General features: G+C 40.3%; 1 pseudogene; it reads left to right on the plus strand.

Moving 5' to 3' along the window:
- Nucleotides 1–8,686: 8,686 nt before the first annotated feature.
- Nucleotides 8,687–10,315, plus strand: LOC147892789 (berberine bridge enzyme-like D-2; annotated as a pseudogene).
- The last annotated feature ends 2,815 nt before the right edge of the window (nucleotides 10,316–13,130 follow it).

Here is a 13,130-nt window from a genome sequence, read left to right on the forward strand (position 1 = left end):
ACTCTTTGGAGCTCAAATATTCAGAGGAGGATATACAATTGTTTAGGGCTGAAATCATTCGAGACCTAATTGCTGCCATTAGAATACAACGTGCAACTGAAGCAATACCAGAGCTTCCCTTTAAGGAAGAGGATATTGAGTCTACTATGAAAGCACTGCACACTACAGAAGAAGTAGAGACCCAATGTACACCTACAGCACCACAGCCTCCACTGGAAGCATCAGAAGAGTTGCCACCGCCTCCGCTTGCATTTAAGGAAGAGGATACTGAGTCTACTCCGAAAGCACTACACACTACAGAAGAAGTAGAGATGGAGTGTACATCTACAGCACCATAGCCTCCATTGGAAGCATCCGAAGAGTTGCCACAGTCTCCACTAGAAGCATCACAAGAGTTGTGATGCATGTATGATGTTGTGTTTGTAGTTTTTGTTGATTATACACCAATTTGTGACTTATTACTTAAGTGGCATAATCATGATATTTATATAATTTCTTTATGCACACAATTTTATGATATGAATGTGTGATGATGTGATTATTTGGAAATAAATCCTTGTGTGATAAGAATTTTGATATGAATATGTGATGATGTAATATTTGTAATATAATTATTTCATGCACACAATTTTATGATATGAATGTGTGATGATGTGATTATTCGGAAATAAATCCTTGTGTGATGAGAATTTTGATATGAATATGTGATGATGTAATATTTGTAATATATTTCTTCATGCACACAATTTTATGATATGAATGTGTGATGATGTGATTATTTGGAAATAAATCCTTGTGTGATGAGAATTTTATTCAGTTGGACAGTCTCCACTCACTTAAAGTAGAGCATTCGCAATGCTTCTCTCACTTTATTCCAACCCTTATCCTTATCATCTCCACTCACTTAAAGTAGAGCATTCAATCTCCACTCGCTTTATTCCAACCCTTATCATAGTGAACACATCATGCCTCTCACTTTATTCCAACCCTTATCCTTATCGTAGTGAACACATCGTGCCTTAGTGCACTTGTATTCTTCCATCCTAGTCCTTCCACAAACACTCTCTTATTTCTTACATCCTAGTCCTTCTGAGTAACTTGTATTCTTCTATCCTAGTCCTTCCGCAAACACTCTCAGAGTCTTCTTTCATCCATCCTGATAACCAAGTATTCTTCTATCCTTGTTCTTCCACAAACACTCTCTTCTTTCATCCATCCTAGTGCTTCTCATTAACTTGTATTCTTCTTGTATTCTTCTATCCTAGTCCTTCCGCAAACACTCTCAGAGTCTTCTTTCATCCATCCTGATAACCAAGTATTCTTCTATCCTAGTTCTTCCACAAACACTCTCTTCTTTCATCCATCCTAGTGCTTCTCATTAACTTGTATTCTTCTTGTATTCTTCTATCCTAGTCCTTCCGCGAACACTCTCAGAGTCTTCTTTCATCCATCCTGATAACCAAGTATTCTTCTATCCTAGTTCTTCCGCAGACACTCTCTTCTTTCTTGCATCGTAGTCCATCTCCCTTTCTTTATCATCTCCCCACCCATGGATGTCCTTGGCATTGTCGAAGACGTGGAGTTCGGAATTAACAATCTCAAAGAATGGATTGCTGACCAAGGAGCACAGAGAGAGGCCAGAATTCGACAAGGTTCTCCTTTGACACACATGGAGAGAGAGGAATTTGCTGCACAAAGACACGCAGAGAGGGAGGAGACTCTCAAGATAGCAGACAGTGAAAGACTTCTAAGACGTATGATAAAAGCACGACAAGATCTATTAGACTTCTTAAGTAACCTGCGTTATTGCAGCTCTCGTCATGGGCGATTTGATGCGGATGCTAAGAGAACAATAAGAGCCTCTCAGAGAAATTATAAAGAAACAATTTGTGATTGCTTAAACTTCTTCTTCGCATGTAATTATGTTGAGGATACAGCTGTGGAGGCAGTGAAGGATTGGGTTGTTGAGAAGATAAGAGAGACCAATGATGAGATCTTCTAGACTTAGATAAGAGAGACTGTATTAAGGTGTTTTTTGACACCATATGGCTTTGTATTAAGGTGTTTTTTGACACCATATGGCTTTGAGTAATATGATCTACTTCTTGTACAAATGTGATGTTAAGATGATGTTAAGAGAGACTGTATTAAGGTGTTTTTTGACACCATATGGCTTTGAGTAATATGATCTACTTCTTTACAAATGTGATGTGCTCTTTTTGAAATGTACTCTAGTTTTCATAACATGTCACGCCATTTTTTCTAATTTGATTTTTTAAAATCTTACTTTTTTGTCTCTTTTAACAATGTGATGTACTCTATTTTTAACATCTCACGTCATTTTTTCTAATTTGATTTTTTAAAATCTTCCTTTTTGACTCAATGTTTTGTTTTATAAGAGCCTCTTTTTTTGAAATGTTTTATCCAAAATTATCTCACAAAATGAATTTGGACAGTGCAAGAGTCCAAAATTAATGAAATAGGTGTTCATCTTCATTGACTCAAAATCATAGTCCTCCTGCCAAGAGGGAGACATGGAATTCCAATGGTAGAGGTGATACTAGAAGAGGAGGAAACCAAAGAAGTACTCCTAGATGAGAGGGAAACGACAACTATTGTGGCATATCAATCCATTGGAAACCAAAGTATAGGAAGAAACAATCGGATTTATCCAATGCAAGCTAGCCAAACAAGTCTCACAAGTCTCATCGAGGCGACAGTCATCAATGGCAATCCACCCACTATGCCTATGATTAAAATAATTCTCAAGACTATCAACACAAATTTCGATCTCACACTATGCTCAATCTAAGAAGTCCATGACTCAGACAAAGAAGGATGAAGACACATGGTGGTTTGTGACTCTGGTGTGAGAAAGCACATGGAACCTAAAAAAGAATGGTTCTCCGATCTCCATCCCAACAAGAACCCGAGAGAGAATGTCATGAGGGGTGATGACACAGCCCACAAAATCAAAGGGATTGGCAACATACCCTTGCACAATAATGTAGGCACCATAAGAAGTAGTGGAGATGCATTCTATGTCCCCACAATGGTTGAGAACCTTCTCTTTGTTGGAAAGATGACTAAGAGGGACATGGAAGTCATCTTCAACAAGTATGGATGCACTGTGAGGGAGCTCAAGAGTCCCAGAGGATCCATCATTGCATAGGGTGTCAAGATTGGAAGAATGCTCAAGATTTCTTCTATCATTCTAATCTAGAGAGCCTGGTAGCTCATCATTAGAGTCAAGATGCTTATTTGAGTACATTTTGGCACAAGAGGTTTGGTCACCTCAACTTCAAAAGCCTTGTATCCCTTAATAAGATGAACATGGTAAAGGGGCTTCCATGGTTGTACTTTAAAAAGAATGTATGTGAGGTTTGTTGCATGGGTAAGAAACACAGACATCCCCTTCCAACATCTTCAACTCAAAGTACCAACATATTTCAGATCATGCATTCTGATTTGTGGGATCCAACCGCTATATAGTCTATTGGTAAGTCTTTGTACCTCATCAACTTCATACATGATTACTCAGAGAAGACCTGGATCTACTTTCTGAAATAGAAGTCTAATGCATTCAACACTTTTAAAGACTTCAAAGACTTAGTAGAAAAGTAGACTGGCAAGTACCTGAAGGTTCTCCATTGTGATAATGGAGGTAAATATAAGTCCATAGGCTCAATGCCATACAGTCCTCCATTGTGACAATGGAGGTGAATATAAGTCCATAGAGTTCAATGCCTTTTGCACGCATTATGGAATCACACATCAGTTCACATATAGATATACTCCTCAACAGAATGGGTTGCTAAGCAAAAGAATAGGGTCATTATTGTGTCGATGAGGAGAATGCTCCTAGATAGTATTAGGCCAAAGCATGTGACATAGTTGTGTGCTTCATTCCAAACCATGACACTAGAAGAGACATTCATAGGAACTAAGCCCTTTATTAATCACTTGTGATTGTTTGGATCTCTTATTTATGCTCATGTTCTCGACGATGAACTCAGGAATAAACTTGATGTCAAGCCCATCAAGTGCATCTTTTTAGGAGATGCTACAGAATCAAAGGCATACAAACTCTATGATCTAGTTAAGTAGTGATTAATCATATCTAGGGATGTTATCATTAATGAGGCAATTTGATAGTCCTGCTATAGTTTTTTCTCTGCCTCAACTAGCAGTGCCAATGATTCATCAGATTTCTTTACCTATAGACTCAAATAGTATGCAGTCCATATTGACCACTCAAAGTAAAGGCAAAGAGGAGGTCCTTAACACAGTGGATATAGCCACTGCCATAGTCATCAATGAAGCCCTTGAGAGTTCTACTTCTAATCTTTGAAAATCTGGTCGTGATTGAAAGGAACCTTAGAGGTGGACCTGCAAGATCAGCTATACATGTATGGCCAAAATGATGGTACTTGATGAGCCAACATCCTTCTAAGATGAAATACAAGTCATTGAGTGGAAACATGCAATGGATGAAGAGTACAATGCTCTTCTCGAGAACTAGACTTGGACCTTGACACATCTTCCAGCACAAAAGAAGCCCATAGTATGTAAGTGGGATTACAAAGTCAAACTCAACCTAGATGGAGAGGTTGACACCAAGTTTGCAGCCAAGGGATATGCCCAAGAGTATGGTACAGATTATGAGAAGACCTTTGTACTAGCTGCAAACATGACCACCATCAGTATAGCCATAGCTCTTGTAGCTCACTTTGATTGGCCCATTCATCAGATTATTGCAAAGAATTCCTTCTTTGATCGTTTTTGGATGTGGAAATCTACATGACACAACCTCCAAAGTATGCTATTAGCAGGATGGAACACGAGGTCTGCAACTTGTAGAAATCACTCTATGGTTTGAAATAGGCCCCTTGTGCATGGAATACAAGGATTCATTTGTCACTATCTAATAGCTAGTTTTCATCCATCATATTCAAATCCATCTCTTTCTATTAGAAAGACTACAAAAAACATCCTTCTTATAGTGCTTTATGTTGATGACTTGATCATCACTAGTTCAAATGTGCATTTCATCTCAAATCTAAGAGTCATCACACCTCAGAGTTTGACATGAATGGTATGGGAGAACTCCATGATTTTATCAAGATCACAAGCATGACACTTTCTTAGGGCAATTATACTCAAATGGTACGTAAGCAATTTCATTTACATGATTGTAAGCCACTCCCTACTCCTATGGAATGAAACATGAAATTGTCCAGCACTTGACAATTCTCCAAATTTAGATCCTCCTCAATACAAGTAACTCATTGGCAACTTTATCTACTTGACTATGACCATGTCTAACGTTTCTTATTTGGTCAGTGTGGTCATTCAATTCATACAAAATCCCAAGAAGACTCACCTCCTTGCAGCAAAGAGAGTAGTCATATACCTTCATGGTACATGGGATCATGAACTACATTATGCCAAGTCATTTAACTTACACTTCCATGGATATACAGATGCTGATTGGGCATGAGGACTCCCGCTAATTCAGCATAGGATATTTTGCTCCTGTAAGGAGTTTATAACCCTTTCTTTTTGTTATCTAGATGGTGTAAAAAGACCAACATGAGTTTCTTGAATACCAAATCACATAGCTGGTATATCCATCATCGTTGATTCACCTCTATGATCCATGATTATATGTTTTTTGTCTATCAATGGTCTAGGTTAGAGTTGGTGAATCTTAGGTTGAAGCTTCTACACCATACCTTCCACCTCCTATGGAAGAGCATCTACAATGTGCACTCTCCCTCAATATTTGGGACCTAGATCTTTAGAAATTTTATACAACATATGCCTACATGTGGGATCACTACTATGGTACTCTTTCCAGGTGTAGTTAGACAATGACATGCTTTTCCAAAAGTAATCACATTTCAATAGACAAAATAATAATAGACTCAATGCCTACAATCCAAAAATTGCTAAGTTTTACTTCACATATTATTTACCACTTCAAAACCTATCAAATTTATTCAGTCAAAGTATAAATGGCAAAGGAGCCTTTTGCTCACAATCATCTCCTTTCAATTCAATGTAAAGAAAAAGTCTAAGTCATCAAAGGTGAGAGCAACGTATTCTCAAATGTGCTTCAAGATCCAACTATCTATAACCTAAAAAATTGGAATTCACCTTTTTGAAAATGTATCTCTATCCTTGTTGCATCCATTATATATTAGTACATAGGGATCCATATGCCATGATTATTTTTCCAACACTGATAAGCCTATCTCAAATAACAAAGTCAGTGTACAGCTTGTAAGTAAGATTTCCTTATTAACCACGCATCTAAAATTATCTCCCTTCTAGAAACCTTCTCTAACATCCCACGTTGGGCATAGGAGATATCAAGAATTTCTCTAGCAACTCTTTACAATGGTCTTTGTTTTTTGAATGAAGGCTGGTTTCAAGTAATGGATAAACACTTGTAATGGAGGCTATGAACCAACTCATACACACATATTTTGAATCAAAAGTAAAATTTAGTGATGATTGAATATCTAAACTTGCCTTCATCCCAAATGCATCTATAGTGAATGGATTATAAGTAAGAGGACATTCTAGACTAGCAGAGTTAGGAAGAGGAACTAAACAGAGGCCTCCATATGCACCTTTTCTTTGAGGTACTTGTAGGTAGCATGCATATTAGAAATAAATAATAGACTTTGGTAAGGAGATAGGACCCTAGCACTCTAAGAACCTTAACTCCACAATGTTTGAAAGGAGTTTGCATAGACTTTTTAGTATGCTAATTCTTTCACCTAGGAATAAGGTCCCCTCTCATATGATGCCACAAGACAAGGGCACAACATTTTTCTTCTTGGAAAATAGGGTAAAATATATCTCTAATCCAATTTTCCCATTAGCACCACAACATCCTCACACATCTCATGTAGGAAAAACTACAACATTTACGCAAGAGGGAGAACAAGAGATCTTATTTCCTTTCTTCTCTTAAATAATGATAAACATGTTCATACGCCAATTCCCATTATAGTCCTAGCATGGGAATAAGTAAATGATTAGGAAAGGCTTGGATTTCATCTTGACGAGATACAGAAGAGAAGAGAAATGCATTGTCTTAAAAAATATTTGTGGCCTAGTGATAGGATCTAAGGTGTATCAAGGAAGTTCAAGAGGTTGATTTTGTTCGATAGGCACATTTCAAGATAACATTAATACTTTATGCTAGCACTTCATAAGGAAGCTCAAAACTATCATCAAATCTTTGACTAAACATAAAGACCTCCAAATTTTGATAAAGAACTCATACAAAAATGTTGGGCTATAGCTACATGCATCTTTGAATGAGCTTGCTGTTGATATAAATTTCATAGAGAATTGAGAAGTAGTCAAAAGGCTATGGCTATATTACTAAAAGGTGGTAGAGAATATCACAAAATAGACAGGCATAAAACTAAAGACATAGGTGCAATAAGGGACATTACCCCTAATAACAACACTTGGCCAAACTAAATTTCTCAAATCCATTAGGACTGATGAATGAAATAAAAAATAATTGGATAGAGTGACACAAATTAAGGAATAGATGAAGCTTGGGTAAGAACAATTCTTACCTCAAACTATAGGGAAAAAGAAAAATAAGCACACAACTGAGGCAAGGAATCAATTCAATACAGTTGCAGCACATCTTGGAAAAATGCCCGACAATGCACAATCAAAGTCATGTTAAGTGTAAAGTGAATCATTGGTATTTTGACAAGGACTTTGATGCATGCCTCATATTCCTTTAAGAGAAAGAAAAAAAAAAACTAAAGGAATAAAGGAAAATAAAAATAAATAAATGCATACAAGAAAAAAAGGATGGGAGAAGGAAACTAAAAGAAAATGATACTATAAAAGAAAAAAATAAAGACAATGGCAATAAATAAAACTTTATTTGTGGGATGAGACAAGAATAATATCATGGTTCTAACCATGAATCCAAAAAATAGTAAATAGAGGGTTTGACTACATGTGTCAAGAATAAGATCATGGATCTAACCAAGCTTAAGATCATGGTTTTAAACATGAAGTCAAAAATTAATAAATAGAGGGTTTGACTACATGTGAATTTAAACTAGGTAATGACTCTATATTGTTGGGTTAAGAACATAAAATACACTATCATCTTTCAAAAATTGACCCAAGATAGCCTCTTTGGAATTCAAAAGTGCTAACCATTATATGTTTGCCAAAGCATTGACAAGACAAAAAGGAAGATCCACGATCTCTTACAAGATTGCACCACTCATCTAATCATGTGACAAGAGAAATTTCAGGTCCAAGAAGCCACAAGGATAGATCGATAGGCACAACCAATAGTACAGGAAGACAAGGTGACAATGTTCTTAGAATAGATTGGAAAGAATACGATCGTTCATATGTTCATAGAGAGCCAACTCGTGACCAACTTGCTTTAAATGAACAAGACAACCACACCTACTTGTCTTGATTACTTTTTGGTTGTAACTTGAAAGAGAGCAGTCACACCAGCGAGTACGGCTGAACGCTCACCAATAAGGGTAGGTCGCTGTCCCCAATCAATTGCCCTCAATCAAATGTCTCGTGTGACTTCTCTCTATAGAATAAACGGTTGACGGTATTTTATATACGAAGAACTAGAGCAGTTCGATATTTGTGGAAGTTTGTAGTCTATGGTCCTAGCTATGGCCTCCAACATGTTCTTCTTACTCTTCATCTTCTGCTTGGCCTTCATCCTTACCCTCGTCCACTCTTCTGGTGACCTCCCAGGCTTGCTCAGCTGCCTCCAGGACGATGGTGGCCTTCACAACTTCACCACCCTCGCCTCCGACCCTGCCACTTTTTACCGCCTCCTTGACTTCTCCATACAAAACCTCCGCTTCCAAGAGCCCGGAGTGCCCACTCCCTCTGTTCTCATCCTTCCAAACTCTCCCCAGCAAGTGCAAAAAGGTCTCTCCTGCTCCCTCGACAACGGATGGGAACTGCGTGTGCGCAGCGGAGGACACGACTACGAAGGCCTTTCCTTCATTGCCGATCGCCCCTTTGTGGTCATCGACCTGATGAACCTGCAATCCGTTGAGATTGATTTAGAGTCCAGGACAGCATGGACTGAAGCTGGAATTACGCTGGGGCAGCTCTACTATGCGATATCACAAAGGACCTCCGACTTAGGATTTCCCGCCGGTGTCTGTCCCACTGTCGGAGCCGGTGGACACATAAGCGCAGGGGATACAGTTTCCTCTCTCGAATGTATGGCCTTGCTGCAGATAACGTGATTGATGCACTCCTTGTGGATGCCAACGGTGACCTCCTAGACCGGCAGAGCATGGGGGAGGACCATTTCTGGGCTATCCGTGGTGGCGGAGGAGGAACCTGGGGAATTGTCGTTGCCTGGAGAATCCGTCTCGTTCCAGTTACTCCAAGAGTGACGGCATTTAATGTGTGGAGAAATGATAGGGAGGAGCTCAATGAACTCATCTTCAGATGGCAGACAGTGGCTCCTCTAACCGCACCTGAGAACATCCAGATTGTAGTGTATCTGTACGGGGGTGGCACCGTCGAAGGAAACCTCGGTGCTGTGTTCTATGGGTATCATTTGGGGCCTCTAAATGAGACTCTTGCATTAATGAACGATATATTTCCTGAGCTTGAGCTCACGGCTGGGGACTGCGTGGAAGGGACCTGGATAGAAGCAGTGGCCAACGTAGGACGTGTAAACAGCCCGAGCAGACTGGCAGATAGATTCAACACGGCGAAGAATTTTTTCAAAGCCAAATCTGATTACGTGCAACTTCCCATTCCGAGAGAAGGATGGGCAGGAGCCTTTGACTTCCTAGAGGCAAATCCAAGCTTGGGAAGCTTGCTTTTGGAACCGTATGGAGGCATGATGGCGAGAATACCTGCAGATAGCATCGCTTTCCCACACAGAGCTGGGAACTTGTTCGTCATACAATATCATGCAGATTGGACAAACGATATAGGATCGCCAGAACAGTTCCTCCTCCCTTGGACGAAAAGATTATACAACTACATGGCTACATATGTATCGCAGAATCCAAGGCAAGCGTATGCTGGCTACTTGGATCTTGACCTGGGCACCAATTCTAGCTTTGGACAGGCGCAGACTACTTGGGGCCAAAGCTATTTTTCTCAGAACTTCTATCGTTTGGCAGAAATTAAGAGCCGTGTGGATCCGAACAATGTGTTTCGCCACCCTCAAAGCATCCCACTGCTGGAAAATTATAATCCTCAGGTGGAGGATTCTTTGCTACCGCCTCATAGCAACTTGGTAATTTCAGTCTGAGGTTTGGCTATGAATCTATCTTCTGTTGCTCCGATCCCTCTATTTTCTCGCACTCGACTCTCGGTCCTCTCAATGTATCAGTTGTCTTCTTCATATCAAGACTCGAATCGCTGATGTTATGTTCACGTGATTTCTAATATCTGAGCTCCTGGGTCTGTATAGTTTGAATTTGTAGTTCAAGATGTAACATGACAAAGTCTATCGTCTCGCTACATGGAAGTACGATCTAAACCAACGATGAAACATTTGCGCTTCGCTTTGTCAATGTAGACTAGGCAGTTCTGTGGACTTAATGTTATAGTCTAAGCATGTCACGCATGCTTTCCTCAGGAAAGAATCGAACAGGAACATCGTGGGGCATTCCACGGGATGCACATTCGTGTCACGGACTATGCTCACGTGACTTTCCTAGATGTTCAGTCCCCTATGGGTGAAAATGCCTTTTTGGCCTGCCCCATGGGTCCCCAAGGAATAGGCTATAGTGAGGACATCAAATTTCTTTTGAAAGGGAGAATTCTGAGATTTGAGGAATTAAACATTTTGGCATTATGAGTGTTCAATTTCTTGGCTGAACGTGATTAGCACGTGAAGTTTTTTTGGTGGAGCAAAATACGTGCTATGGCGGTGCTTGTGATGGGCATTGTGTGCAGTGAGAATCCATTCGGATCTTCCTCTTTTCAGAATTTGCGTTTTCATTATCAGGTTTTAGCTTCACGGGGTTCTCTGGCACATTCGATGGTTGTAGGACTGTTGTACCAATTGTCTTAGTGCCTTTGTGAGGCACCCAAGTTAGTCCTCATGGTTCTTGGCCTGCCTTGGTTCAGCGTTCCAATCCCAAAAAATATATATATATTCTTGACATAGCTGTCTGTAATCGCAGTTCAACGGGTCTACGTTCTTCTATGTATGCACTCGGTGAAGATCAGTTGGATGGCTCGACAGTAGATGACAAAAGGACATCTTCAATTCGTTCTACTTTTTGCACTAGCTTCTCTCTTCTAATCGAACTAGCGGTAATCGTCCACATTTAATATTATATTTAGATACTTGATTCTCACCATCGCCATGATGGTCTCTATTCGTCTTCATGGGTGCCTTACACTTATGTAGGCATGCTTCAGTCGACAGAAGTGCCTATGAGGACTTGGCACAATGTTCCAAGAGTCATCCATGAGTCCCTACCATCAAAGCGTTTTAGGGCAAGCCTAGTGAATATTATTCACCTTGTTTTTTTCCTTTTGGATTTTCAACCATGGGCCTTAATGTTGGCCACTCACACGTGGCCCAAAACCTAAAAATCTAACCGAGTAGAGCCAAGGTCCCACTCCCACTCCCTCCTAGCCACGTTGCCTCTCTCTCCTCAAAAGGACTAACGAGATGTGAGAGAGGCTTTAGTACCATCTTTTATATACCCCTGTATATACCATGTACATTGATAGCCTTGCATGCTTGTACATTGATAACCTTGCATGCTTATGGAATTTGTATGCATGATCTTCATGTCATCTACATGCTACACATTGGGGTCTCAAAAGGGCCTCCAATTAGTGTTTCCTAATTTCAAGAGATTAGAGAGTGATTTGAGGTGTACCAATGAGAGTGCTAGAAGGTGTGAGGCAATGATATATTGAGGTGGAGGGTGGGCAGGCTTGCAGAGAGCCCCTATTGGTTGCTCCCCTTACATTAGGGACCACCCAAACCATCCCCCCACTCTTAACCCATGTTTGACCCTCCTACCAGGTGCACCTCCCCCACATGAGCCCAAAACTGCCTTCAATGGGATGGTAGGGCCCTTTTGGTGAATTTTTCTTCTCCCCTCCCTCTTTCTAGGGCCTCTTTCCCCCACCGTTCTGGTCCAGCCTACCAAATCACTCCATTTGAACCAAATCCCATGCATTTTTTCTCTTCCCCCTCTTTCTCTGCTCCCTACTACTTTGGCCTGCTTGCTATAGCTCCTTTCTCTCTCTCTCTCTCTCTCTCTCTCTCTCTCTCTCTCTCTCTATCTCTATCTCCCTCTCCTATGCCTCTGTTTGAGCTGCTCTGTCCCTCTCCTTCTCCCTCTCATGTGCCTCTATTGCTGTTGCTCTGTCTCTCTCCTTCTCCCTATTTTGTGCCTCTGTTGGAGCTGCTTTGTCCCTCTCCTTCTCCCTCTCCTGTCCCTTTGTTGCTGCTACTTTGTTCCTCTCCTTCTCCCTCTTTTATGCCTCTGTTGGAGTTGCATTGCCTTATGTAGGAGTCCCATTCTTGCTCTTGCAACCTCTATAAGCATGGTGAGGAGCAAGGCTACAAGACTACACAATGATGCGACCTCTTGTGTCTTCCACAACACCAAAAATGCATTCGATGAGTGGATCCTTGCCTATAGCTTAAATGACTAGATAGTGATGTAAGGATCGACCAAAGGTCCACATAAGCTTCCCAAGAGTAAGAAAGGTGACATCTTGCATGAGTGGAAGGGGTGCATCTTAAAGTTCAAGTTTGGGAAGAAAGAATGGCTTGCAAAAGTACAACATGTTTACATGGGAAAAGATATGTGGCTTCCTCCATCATTCAATCAATCTAGGATACCATCACACTGTGAGCCTTTCTTCTATGTACATTTTTCACCTATATGTGTAATGAGTCTATTTGGAAATTTTGTGTTTGGTTTCTAAGAGCTCTTATTCATGATGACAGATGTTTTTCCTTTGGACTTCGAGAAGTGGGACCAGTTGAATCATTCATAGGCAAGTTGACTGCGATTCATGAGGATTTAGGTAAGCAAATGCATGCCGAGGAGAAGTTGGACTCCTTGCAAATGAAGAATGTGTATTGG

The sequence above is a fragment of the Dipteris shenzhenensis genome, chromosome 16 (assembly GCF_047967505.1).
Source record: "Dipteris shenzhenensis isolate YYH24624 ecotype China chromosome 16, Dip_SZ_1.0, whole genome shotgun sequence".
NCBI lineage: Eukaryota > Viridiplantae > Streptophyta > Polypodiopsida > Gleicheniales > Dipteridaceae > Dipteris > Dipteris shenzhenensis.